The sequence below is a fragment of the Grammomys surdaster genome, unplaced genomic scaffold, assembly GCF_004785775.1.
Source record: "Grammomys surdaster isolate TR1022 unplaced genomic scaffold, NIH_TR_1.0 98, whole genome shotgun sequence".
In the NCBI taxonomy this organism is placed as follows: domain Eukaryota; kingdom Metazoa; phylum Chordata; class Mammalia; order Rodentia; family Muridae; genus Grammomys; species Grammomys surdaster.
In genome coordinates this window covers 4,505,430-4,516,011 of record NW_021604577.1, presented here as the reverse complement: position 1 = coordinate 4,516,011, position 10,582 = coordinate 4,505,430, and positions in this window count along the sequence as shown.

Genomic DNA, 10,582 nt, shown 5'->3' with positions numbered 1-10,582 from the left:
TTCATTACATTCCCTGTGATGAGAATATGAGACTGTGAAATGCCTATTACATTTTATGAATGATGGCTCGTCACAGTAACATTTGGGTATTTTTTTTTTTTTTTTTTGCTACTGTGCTATAGTGCTGACCAGCTCTCTCATTTGCTTTGACTATGAAGCTTTCTGATTGAATGCTTCAAAGAATTAGAAAGTGCAAATCCAGAATACTAAGAACCTGTAATTCAAAGGCAACATCAATCACACAATGCTATTTTCCCATTAAATAAGATGGTAGTGAGATATGCTAATGTGATAGTATGAACTATCCTCATTAAAATATTAGTGTTCAAGTTGGATGAGAAATGAATTGAAGACAAGGCTTTTCAACATAATTTATTGCACTCTCTGCCGCAGACAAACAAACAAACAAATCCAATGCCTGTAATGGCATTTTTAATATGGAGATGAGATGTACACAGATTATGCTTTTGTATTTTAGAGTGCCATTTACTGGGTACGTATTACCTGTAAACAGTGACTCACACTGGCAGCAGCTCAGGCACTGAAGAAGAACCAGAATGCAAAGAATGGTTCTGTTGGACAAGAGGTTAGACATCTTGACCTGTGAAAAACATATCAAGAATTCCAGAAATGCAAAAGACCTTCCCTGGGTGTTAGGTCACTCTGCAGAAGTTTGTGGGAATGAATCTGGAGTTCGATTTTACAGAATTTTCTACCTGGCTTCTTCAGCTTCCTGCAGCAAGATCTACTCTTATCACTGCTGGCCATTGTTTTCTTCTTGAGTACCATGACACATATATTCTGTTTTCTGGGAGAATACCAGAATACTGAATCTTGGGAAATATGAGATGAAAATGCTCAATAGTATCTTCTTCCACTTTAGCATTGCTCTCCACTTTAATTCTATGCTGAAATTCTGAAGTGAATTCTATTGCAAATGTACTCTTTATCTCTATGTTCCATGAAACATGCTTAAATGTAACAACTTTGTATGGATTTCTCATAATAATCATCTAAATCTATGGTGCTTTACACTAATAAGTATTTAATAAATATTTACAGAAAGAACACCCCCATACACCTCCACATCCTCACTCCCCCACAGAAAGAGATAGAGAAAGACAGAGACAGAGACAGAGAGAGACAGAGAAACAAAAGGAAATGAGCGTATATACTATGGAAGATACAATTTTAATTATTTTCATTGTTGAGTTTGCAATGAGGATATCAGAGGACACTAATGTCCTAATCTAAATGTTTCTTATTTGTTTTTACTACATTTATTGAGTCCCATATTATTAGAAGTTAGGAGCAGAGAAGGATCATTAGAAGTCCAGCCCCACAGGAGAAAAGTTCCTGAACAGAACACCAATGGCTTATGCTCTAAGACCAAGAACTGACAAATGGGACCTCATAAAACTGCAAAGCTTCTGTAAAGCAAAGGACACAGTCAATAGGACAAAGCAGCAACCAACAGATTGGGAAAAGATCTTTACCAACCCTATATCTGATAAAGGGCTAATATCCAAGGTATACAAAGAACTGAAGAAATTAGACTCTAGACAATCAAAGAACCCTATTAAGAAATGGAGCACAGAGCTGAACAAAGAATTCTCAACTGAGGAAGCTCAAATGGTTGAGAAGCACCTAAAGAAGTGTTCAGCATCCCTAGTCATCAGGGAAATGCAAATGAAAACAACACTGAGATTCCACCTCACACCAGTCAGAATGGCTAAGATCAAAAACACAGGTGACATCAGATGTTGGCGAGGATGTGGAGAAAGAGGAACACTCCTCCACCTTTGGTGGGACTGTAAACTGGTACAACCACTCTGGAAAGCAGTCTGGGAGTATCTCAGAAAATTGAACATTGTGTTACCTGAGGACCCAGCTATACCACTCCTGGGCATATACCCAAAAGATATTTCAACGTACAACAGGGACACATGCTCCACTATGTTCATAGCAGCCTTATTTATAATAACCAGAAGTTGGAAAGAACCCAGATGCCCTTCAACAGAAGAATGGATGCAGAAAGTCTGGTACATATATACAGTGGAGAACTACTCAGCTATTAAAAACAATGAGTTCATGAATTCTTAGGCAAATGGATGGAGGTGGAAAATATCATCTTGAGTGAGGTGACCCAATCTCAAAAGAACATACATGGTATGCACTCACTGATAAGTGGATATTAGCCCAAAAACTCACAATACCTAAGACACAACGTGTAGACCACATGAAACTCAAGAAGAAGAAGGAAGACCAAAGTGTGGGTACTTTGGTCCTTTCTAGAAGGAGTATCAAAAGTTTCAACCAGAACTCCCAAAGTCTAAACCTCCAGCCTGAGAGCACAAAGGGAGGGACTCATGTCCCTCCACCTGTATAGGTAATTGAGGGTGACCTTGTCAGACATCAGTGGAAGTGGACAGCCATGGTCCCCGAAAGTTTGGATCCCCTACTGTGTGGGAATTTGAGAGCAGGGAGATGGGACTGGGAGGATGTTTGGAGTACACCTTCATAAAAATAGGAGGAGGGCTATGGGATGAGGGGTTTTGGGGGGAGAATGGGAGAGGAGATAACATTGAAAGGTAAATACATAAAATATCCAATAAAAAAACAGATAAAGGGTCTAAAAAAAAAGAAAGAAAGAAAAAAATTCCAGCCCCTCCGAGCATCCCCCAAACAGGATGTCATTAGAAGTCCAGCCCCTCAGAGCATCCCCCAAACAGGATTTCTTTAAGGATATTTATCAGGAATAAGTCTTGATTAGATTAGAGTTAAATCACAATATTGCTGGGGTCCAAATCACTGGTCAATCCGTTTAGGATGACTTTATTTTCTATGCCTTCTCTGTGCTGGTCTCACGGGAAACTTCATTATGGAATATGTGTAACTCTATCTTCAGTTGTTACTGCGATGAAGAAAGCTGAAATCTGTTCTGAGATATGCTGTTAAAACTCTTCCTCCCTTCCTCTTTCCCTCCCTCCTTCTCTTCTCCCATCCCTTCCTCTGTCCCTCTTCTCCTGCCTCCCTCCTGTGCTGGATAGTTAGTTCTATGTCAACTTGACCCGAGATAAAATTATTTTAGAGGAAGGAATCTCAATTGAGAAAATGCCTCCATAAGATTGAGCTATACACAAGCCTGTAGGACATTTTCTTAACTAGTGACTGATTTAGCTCATTGTGGGTGGTACCATCTCTGGGCTTGTGGCCCTGGGTACTATAAGAATGCAGGCTGAGCAAGCTATGGGAGAGCAAGCCAGCACGCCTCCATGGCTTCTGCATCAGCTCCTGCCTCCACGTTTCTGCCCTGCTTGAGTTCTTGCCCTCTCTACTTTTGACAAGGAATTGTTATGATGGGTCTGCAAGCCAAATAAACCCTTTCCCGAGAAAATTGCTTTTGATCATGGTGTTTCATCACAGCAATAGTAACCATAATGAAGACGCTTCTCCTTGCAGTTGGATAATTCTGTATTTATTTAACTTATTCGAGAGCTGATAAGCAGATAATTCTTCTTTTCAGATTTAACACTGATGTTTGTTAGAAAAGCAGTGTAGGCTTTGAGACTTTCTTTCTATAATCATTGCTTTATTTATTTTTGACAGACTCTAGCCTAGTAGCACGTGTCTCTACCAACAGTCTTCAGGAGAATTGTAAAAAGCAAGATTTCTGCAGGAAAGTGATTGAGCAAGAACTATCTTTCTTTTGTGGGCTGCTTCAGACATGGGTAGGAATACAGGTCTTAATGAGCAAAGCATGATTGGCATAGGCCCTGCTCATTTTCTCCCATTTCTCTGCTTCAGACAAAATGCACAGATCTACATGGCGACCCTGGCAATTTAAAATTGATGTGAACTTTATTACGTGACTCCGTTTATGATATAGGCCTAGAATTCAATGTTGACTAACAGCCTGCTCCTATTTCTGAAGAGATTATTCATGAAAATTTAATAGTAATAGTAACAAAGGCTGGGGGAAGTCTTTGGGGGTGCTGGCTACATGTACGGCATAGACAATATGGAAGGTTTTGCTGATACGCACTTTTTTTGTGCTCGTCAAGTTGCATATATTAAATAATGCAGCTCTTTGAATGTTGATCATATGGTAATGAACTGGTTTATAAAGCTTACTTTTCTCATGACACATCTTAGGACTCATTATGAAAGTCACATAGGGCTTAAGAAAACTTGATTGTGAGACATCATATCATGCTACTCGTTTCATGGGGTATATGGATTGGACAAGAATGAATAGAAATTACGAGAAAGTCAGGAATTTACTATGATGAGCATTTCCCAGTGAATGACAGCTGTAGGGAGCATGCTATTGCTTTGTGGTACTTAACAATATTTATATCCTCCAGTTTATTTTAAGTTTAGTGACTTAAGACAAACTTCTCTCAATTGGTATAGCCTAGAAATGTACATAGTGCAGTGATAGCCTCGACTCTGGCCCTGTCTCAATGTCAAAGCTATTGTTTCAAGAATCTTGTCTAGTTCATTCTAGCATGTTGTGATTCTGACATGGCGTTACTACATTCAGCCTACATCCATAATATAATAATTACTTATATTAATATTTAGACTTTATTAAATATAAGTCACTTTGACTATATTTACTTATACCAAAACTAGAAGAGATATCTGAAGAACAATTAATAAGCTGGAGAGATAGCTAAGTAGAGTGTTTGTCTTGCAAGCAAAAGACCTGAGTTCGATCCCCCAGATTTTACATAAAGACAAAAAGGCAGGTTTGGTGGCTTATGTTTGTAATCTCAGTGCCTAGCCTACTTTCTAAGTTGCAGGTTAGTGAGAGACACTGTCTACAACACAACACAACACAACACAACACAACACAACACAACACAGCAGATAAAGTTTATGGGAGCTGAAGAACCATCCTGAGGTTGACCTCTGGCTTCCACATGCATGCACACACTTTACACATGTATCCTTACACCCTCAAGTATGAATGAACACTCATTAACACATATACACAAAGAACACTTAGCAATTAAACTTAGGATATATTTATTAAATTTTGAATTAATTGTTCACTGTTTCTTTGTCTAGAGAATGTTTATGGTTAGCTTAATGAAGACAGGGCTCTGTGCATTGCTTCAAAAGAACCCCAGGAATGGCTGACAGGAGACGAGTGTGGGTGTCTTTTTGGTAGTATCATCTTCATTTTTAACGTTGTGGGAGATTCTGGATAGAAGGAAGCTTAATAAATCAGACTGGACCAAGTTCGGAACCAAACACATACTGGATAGAAAGGAATTTTATAACATTTATATTTGAAATATGATATTACTTTTGATCTATATTTATGTTAACAGGATGTATTTTCTGACAAATTGATTATGTAGATTTTTGTAATTCCAACCTTAAGAGATATGGCAGATTTTATGTGCACATTCACGCATGTATATTACTTTATAAGCTCCATCTTCAAGAAATATATTTGCTTTACTTTAAGAACACGTATTTTGTGAACTTTAATATGAAGTATCGATCATTTTCTATTAAGGGGTTACCACCTACCTTTGTGTTCCTGCCCAGAGCTTCTCAATCTTATCTTACTATCTTACTACCTGTCTCCTTTTAGTTGTTTGTCTTTGTGTCTCTTCTTGTTCCTTTCCTTTGTTCAGGTACCTGACTTATTCGCTCTCTGTCTTGCTCTGTCTTTCTAAATCTTCATCCTTGTTTCTATGTTTAACGCCATTTTCACTTTGTGATCTCCTGACACAGCAAGTATAGGAAATGGACTTACATAACAGAATAGTCTTACACACTTACCTAATAAAAACAGACATCAAAAAGAGGACATGACCGCTCTTTGGTGTGGTGGAGGTTTATTGCAGATATAAGGCAGAAACAGCTAGAGGCAGAGGCAGATACGGCAGGGAGAATCCAGAGTGGACATGACCAACAGACTGAACCAGACTATATAAGAAAAATGGTGAGGAGAGAGTCGAAAACCAGGATCCAAGAAGCCAGGAGGCCAATAAAGCCAAAGGGTAAAAGGGCTTCATAACCAAAATGGTTGAATTATATAGGGAAGAGCAGCTAGGGGGAGGACAATGGAGCCTCTTGGCTGGGGAAGTTCAGGGTAGAGGGTAGAGTGTGCAAGCCAGGAGGACCCTGTATCAGGTAGGCATGTGGGGGTGTGGAGAGAATGTGATATCCAGAGTGTCTCTGGCTCTGATGTGTTAACAGACATCTCAGCTGTTTCTTTCTGGTTTTGAGACCTAACATTTCCGTAGCTTAAATTTTAGTACACATTGATGTATTTGTCATTTTTGAATGGTTGTAACTGATCTGTTTTCTTTCGACCTGAGTTATACTTATATACTAGCTTCTTTGTTGTTTGACCAGCCAACACTTTCCTGAGCAGGTTTTGCAGTCTTGGACAAAGAATGTGGAAAGTTTAATAGTGTAGACCCAAGAGAGGGTTAGACAGTGACAATTATAGGTGCTACGTTATTGTATGTGATTGTAACGCTGGGAATTTTAGTGACCCGTACAGGTCACAACGTGGATGCTGTCAGTCTGTAAACAGGTCATACATCAAGTCTGTCTGAAAGGTTGTCACCTGGAAATGAGAATGAACTTTCCTGACAAATATTAGAGTTTGGGGCATAGAACAACAATGATTGTGCTTCTTAAACTATTGTTCGGTTTAATTTAAAATATCAAATTTCAGAAGAGTTTGTATTTGACCTTTTAAAGCTGAATTATGAACATCCTTAAACACTGTACAGCTTACCGTCAGTCCGAAGTCTCTGAATCACAGAGGATATGAGTATCTCACATGTGAGCAGAAGAGCATTTACAGTGCTGGCTAATTAAGGCAATTGGTATTATTTAAGCAAAGAGGAGGGTAAGCCTTTATTGAGCATTCTTCCCAAGTGATTAAGGAAGATCGATGGAGAGCACCTTCAGTGAGCTGAGAGCTGTAAATTGGGGAAAAATTACTTTTATCTTACATTTACCTTACTCTGTCCCTGCGGACTTAGGAAGCCATTAGAGAGGTGTATTGCAGGGAATTAGCAGAATGCATTCCGTATTTTCTCCTGATGAGTTTCCACTCTAGCAGTAATCAAGGTGACTCAAACAATAATAATGAAGCAAATAGAAATAAGATCACTAAAAGACCAGCAGAATTTTGTTTAGTTCCAGTTCTGAATAGGATTGATCAGGTGATTACTGATTCATACAATATGAAGGGCAGAATTCTTCATCCTTTGCCTGTCTGTCTTCTTTGTACTATGAGCATTCACGGTGGTTGAGGGCTTTTTGCAGTCATGTATGAACCTTAATCTACAGAAATATATCTATAGGACAGAAGTTTGAGAGTGTTGCCTCTAACCGTCTCACTGTGATGTTTGATATGAGATGGAAGAACGCACTTCTCTCTAGGAAAGTCTGAGACAGGAATGCAAGTTCAGGTGTTTATTCTGCCAGCATTCCCAGCTAGAAATCGAGTTAGAAATCTTACCTGTTGGAATTCCTCAGGAGTCTTCTTGTAAGCTCTGTTCAAACAGAAAATTTAGAGGAAGATCTGTGGAGTAGCAGTTAGTTCTGGTGTAAGTAAGCTCAGGGTGGAAGCATACGGAATAGCAGCATCTTGACACAGAGGTGTTCCTTCCAGTGCTTCTTAGTCATCCCTGGGAATGACATTTCCCAAATGAGTTGCTCGGTCATCTTGTTCAAACTGAACATTTGGTCACCGTGTATAATGACCACATTAATAATTACTGTAGTTCTTTCTGTAGTAGTTGATTTTTTTTATCAAGGCAGGTTTTCTGTGTAGCCCTGGCTGTCTTGCAACTCACTCTGTAGACCAGGTTAGCCTTGAACTCAGAGATCTGTCTGTCTGCCTCTGCCCCCAAGTGCTGGGTCTAAAGGTGTGTGCCATCATTGTCTGGCTTACTATTGCTCTTTTATGTGAATGAAGCAAAGGCTTCATTTGGATAAAAGCCATCACTAATGTGACTATGACATTCTCAAGAGGTCTCCAAATTAAGAAAAGGCATGGAGGAGCCTGGTCTGACCTTGCTGAGTTTGAAAATAGGACCTTAAACTTAAGCACATTTTCAATTCCCTTGATGTTTGGAAGTCAGAGTTGTTTTGTTGTTGTTGTTTTGTTTGTTTTTGTGCAGAAAATTTGTAAAAGGAAATAAAAAAATCCTCAAATCTATACATATTTTCTTTTACTTTTATGTTTAGAAGTGCTTGAACAATGGTGACTCAAGAATTTTTTGGGGAAAATAGGGAATTAAAATCTTCCCAGTGATAGAAAACATCAAAAAATAACTAGGTTCACACGAATGCATTTTGGTGGTGTCTGCTTCACCTACTTCCTCTACTTTGCCTCCACACAAATTTGTCTAGCCTTTACTCATCTCCCAGACATTTTAAACTCATCAAATCATAAAGTAATTTCAATGGAATTGACCACCCGTCTATTGAATTTATTAATTGTAATAACATGTGTAATGCAGTTATGTAAAATGCTTTTTTGACCCAGCTTTGAGACTAGCTAGCTCGAGGTCTTCTCAGAACTCTCAGTGCCCCAGGGCCAGCTTCCAAAACACAACAGAACAGCTCATCAGCCCCAAAGGCCCACTGAGGTTATTCCAATTTATTAATCTGTAACCTCCTTCACCTTTTCATTCCCCTCAAAAGCCACAGTGGGAGTGTTGGCTTCCAGCTGCCTTCTGTGGCTGCCCTGATCCCCAGGCCCTGTGTGGTGTACTTGAGTTTCCTCTGTGCTGTGTGAATGTAACAAACCTGGGAGATCCTTCATTTCTGCTTCTGTGTCTACTCTGAACTCACCGTGCTTCATTTCTTGAAATGCAGTCCAAATAAACTGATATAACATTTATTTTCCCCAACTGGGAAGCTATTTAAAAATATTATTAACCTGTAAAGGTTAAGTAAATATGAATCTTAATTCTAAGACCAGGAGAGGCAAAATCCTAAATAATTCACAGACAACCTATATGGTAATGCCTCCTTAATGTAAGTTTCCTAACGACTTGGTTTCTCTGTCAGGTTTGAGTTTTCATCTGTTTACTTGACATCTAAACTTAGCTGGCTAATTGCTGTCTCACAGGTCACATGACCTAGAGTGAGACACTGTTTTCCTTAGGCTTGCTCCTTCTCCTTTGTAGTGTGCTAACTCAGTTGTTAGCACCTCCACACACCCTCTTTCTAGAGCAAAGCTCAGAGCCAGTGCTAGTTATTTTCCTCAGTCCTACATCCGAGCACTATGCTGATGCTGTCAGCTCCCCCCTCAGAAGCAAAGACATGCACTCATTTTATTTCTCTATCATCCCCACTCTTTCCTTCCCGGCCCAAACTCACAGCAAATTTGGGCCAATTTTATAAATTTCTGTTGGTGATAACTCGTCTCATCTCATTATAACTGTTGCAAAATAAACTCTATTCAAAACTTTTTTTTAGTTCACTTTTTCTCTTTAAACTTTTTCTACAATATATTTTGATTGTATTCTCCCCACTACAATTCCTCCCAGTTCACTTCTCTACATACCCAACTTTATGTTCCTCTCTCTCTTGACAAAAAAAAAAAAAAAACCAAAATTAAATTCAAAACAAACCAACCAACCCAAACTCAAAAAACCGATAGGACAAAAAAAAAATACTCAAACAAAACAAAAACCACACACACACACCACACACACACACACACACAAACAGAGTCTGTTTTGTGTTGGTTTACTACTTCTGAACACGGGGCCTGCCCTGGAGTTCAACTGATACAGCCAGTGACATTCACTGGCAAAAAATTAATTTTTTTTCTTTTCAACAGGTATCAATTGCGAATGGCTTCTTAGTTAGGGGTGGGATTTCATGTCCAGTTGCTGTTCTCAGTGCTGGGCTTTGGCCTGGTTTGAGCTTGTGGCAGTCTTGTGCATGCTGTCACAGTCTCTATGAGTTCGTATGTGTATCAGCACTGTTGCTGTTGATGCACATTTATTCATTTGAGAATGTCTTTTTTGAGTATTTCATACATGCATAATGAATATGTTCAGATTTACCCCAATCTCTCCCTTCCATTTTATTCCACACACTGCCAACACGACAAAGTCCTGTCTCAGGTGAATTTTTAAATAACTCACTAAATTCAATGTACATGGGTACTGGGGGCTATATACTGGGGCACAGGCAATCTACCCATGGCCATTTCTTCAATAAACAATGACCCTCCTCTATTCACTGCCAGTAGCTCATCAATAAGGATTGGGGCCTTGGAAATTATTTCATGGATCTCTGCTGGAAGTTTGGCTGGCTTGATCTTGTATAGCTCTTGTGCCGGTGACCATGGCTGCTATGAGATTATGACTGTGATAGCCATGCCCTGTCCAGAAGACAGAAGTTCAAAACATTCCTCCCTGTTTTCAAGTTTTTATTGTTCTTGCATCCTCTTTCAAGGTGTGGTGTGTGTGTGTGTGTGTGTGTGTGTTTAAGATAGATGTCCTATTTATGGCTGACTGCCTCTTACTCTCAGTACTCAGCAGTTAGGCATTTCTCCCCTGACTGCTGACCACTG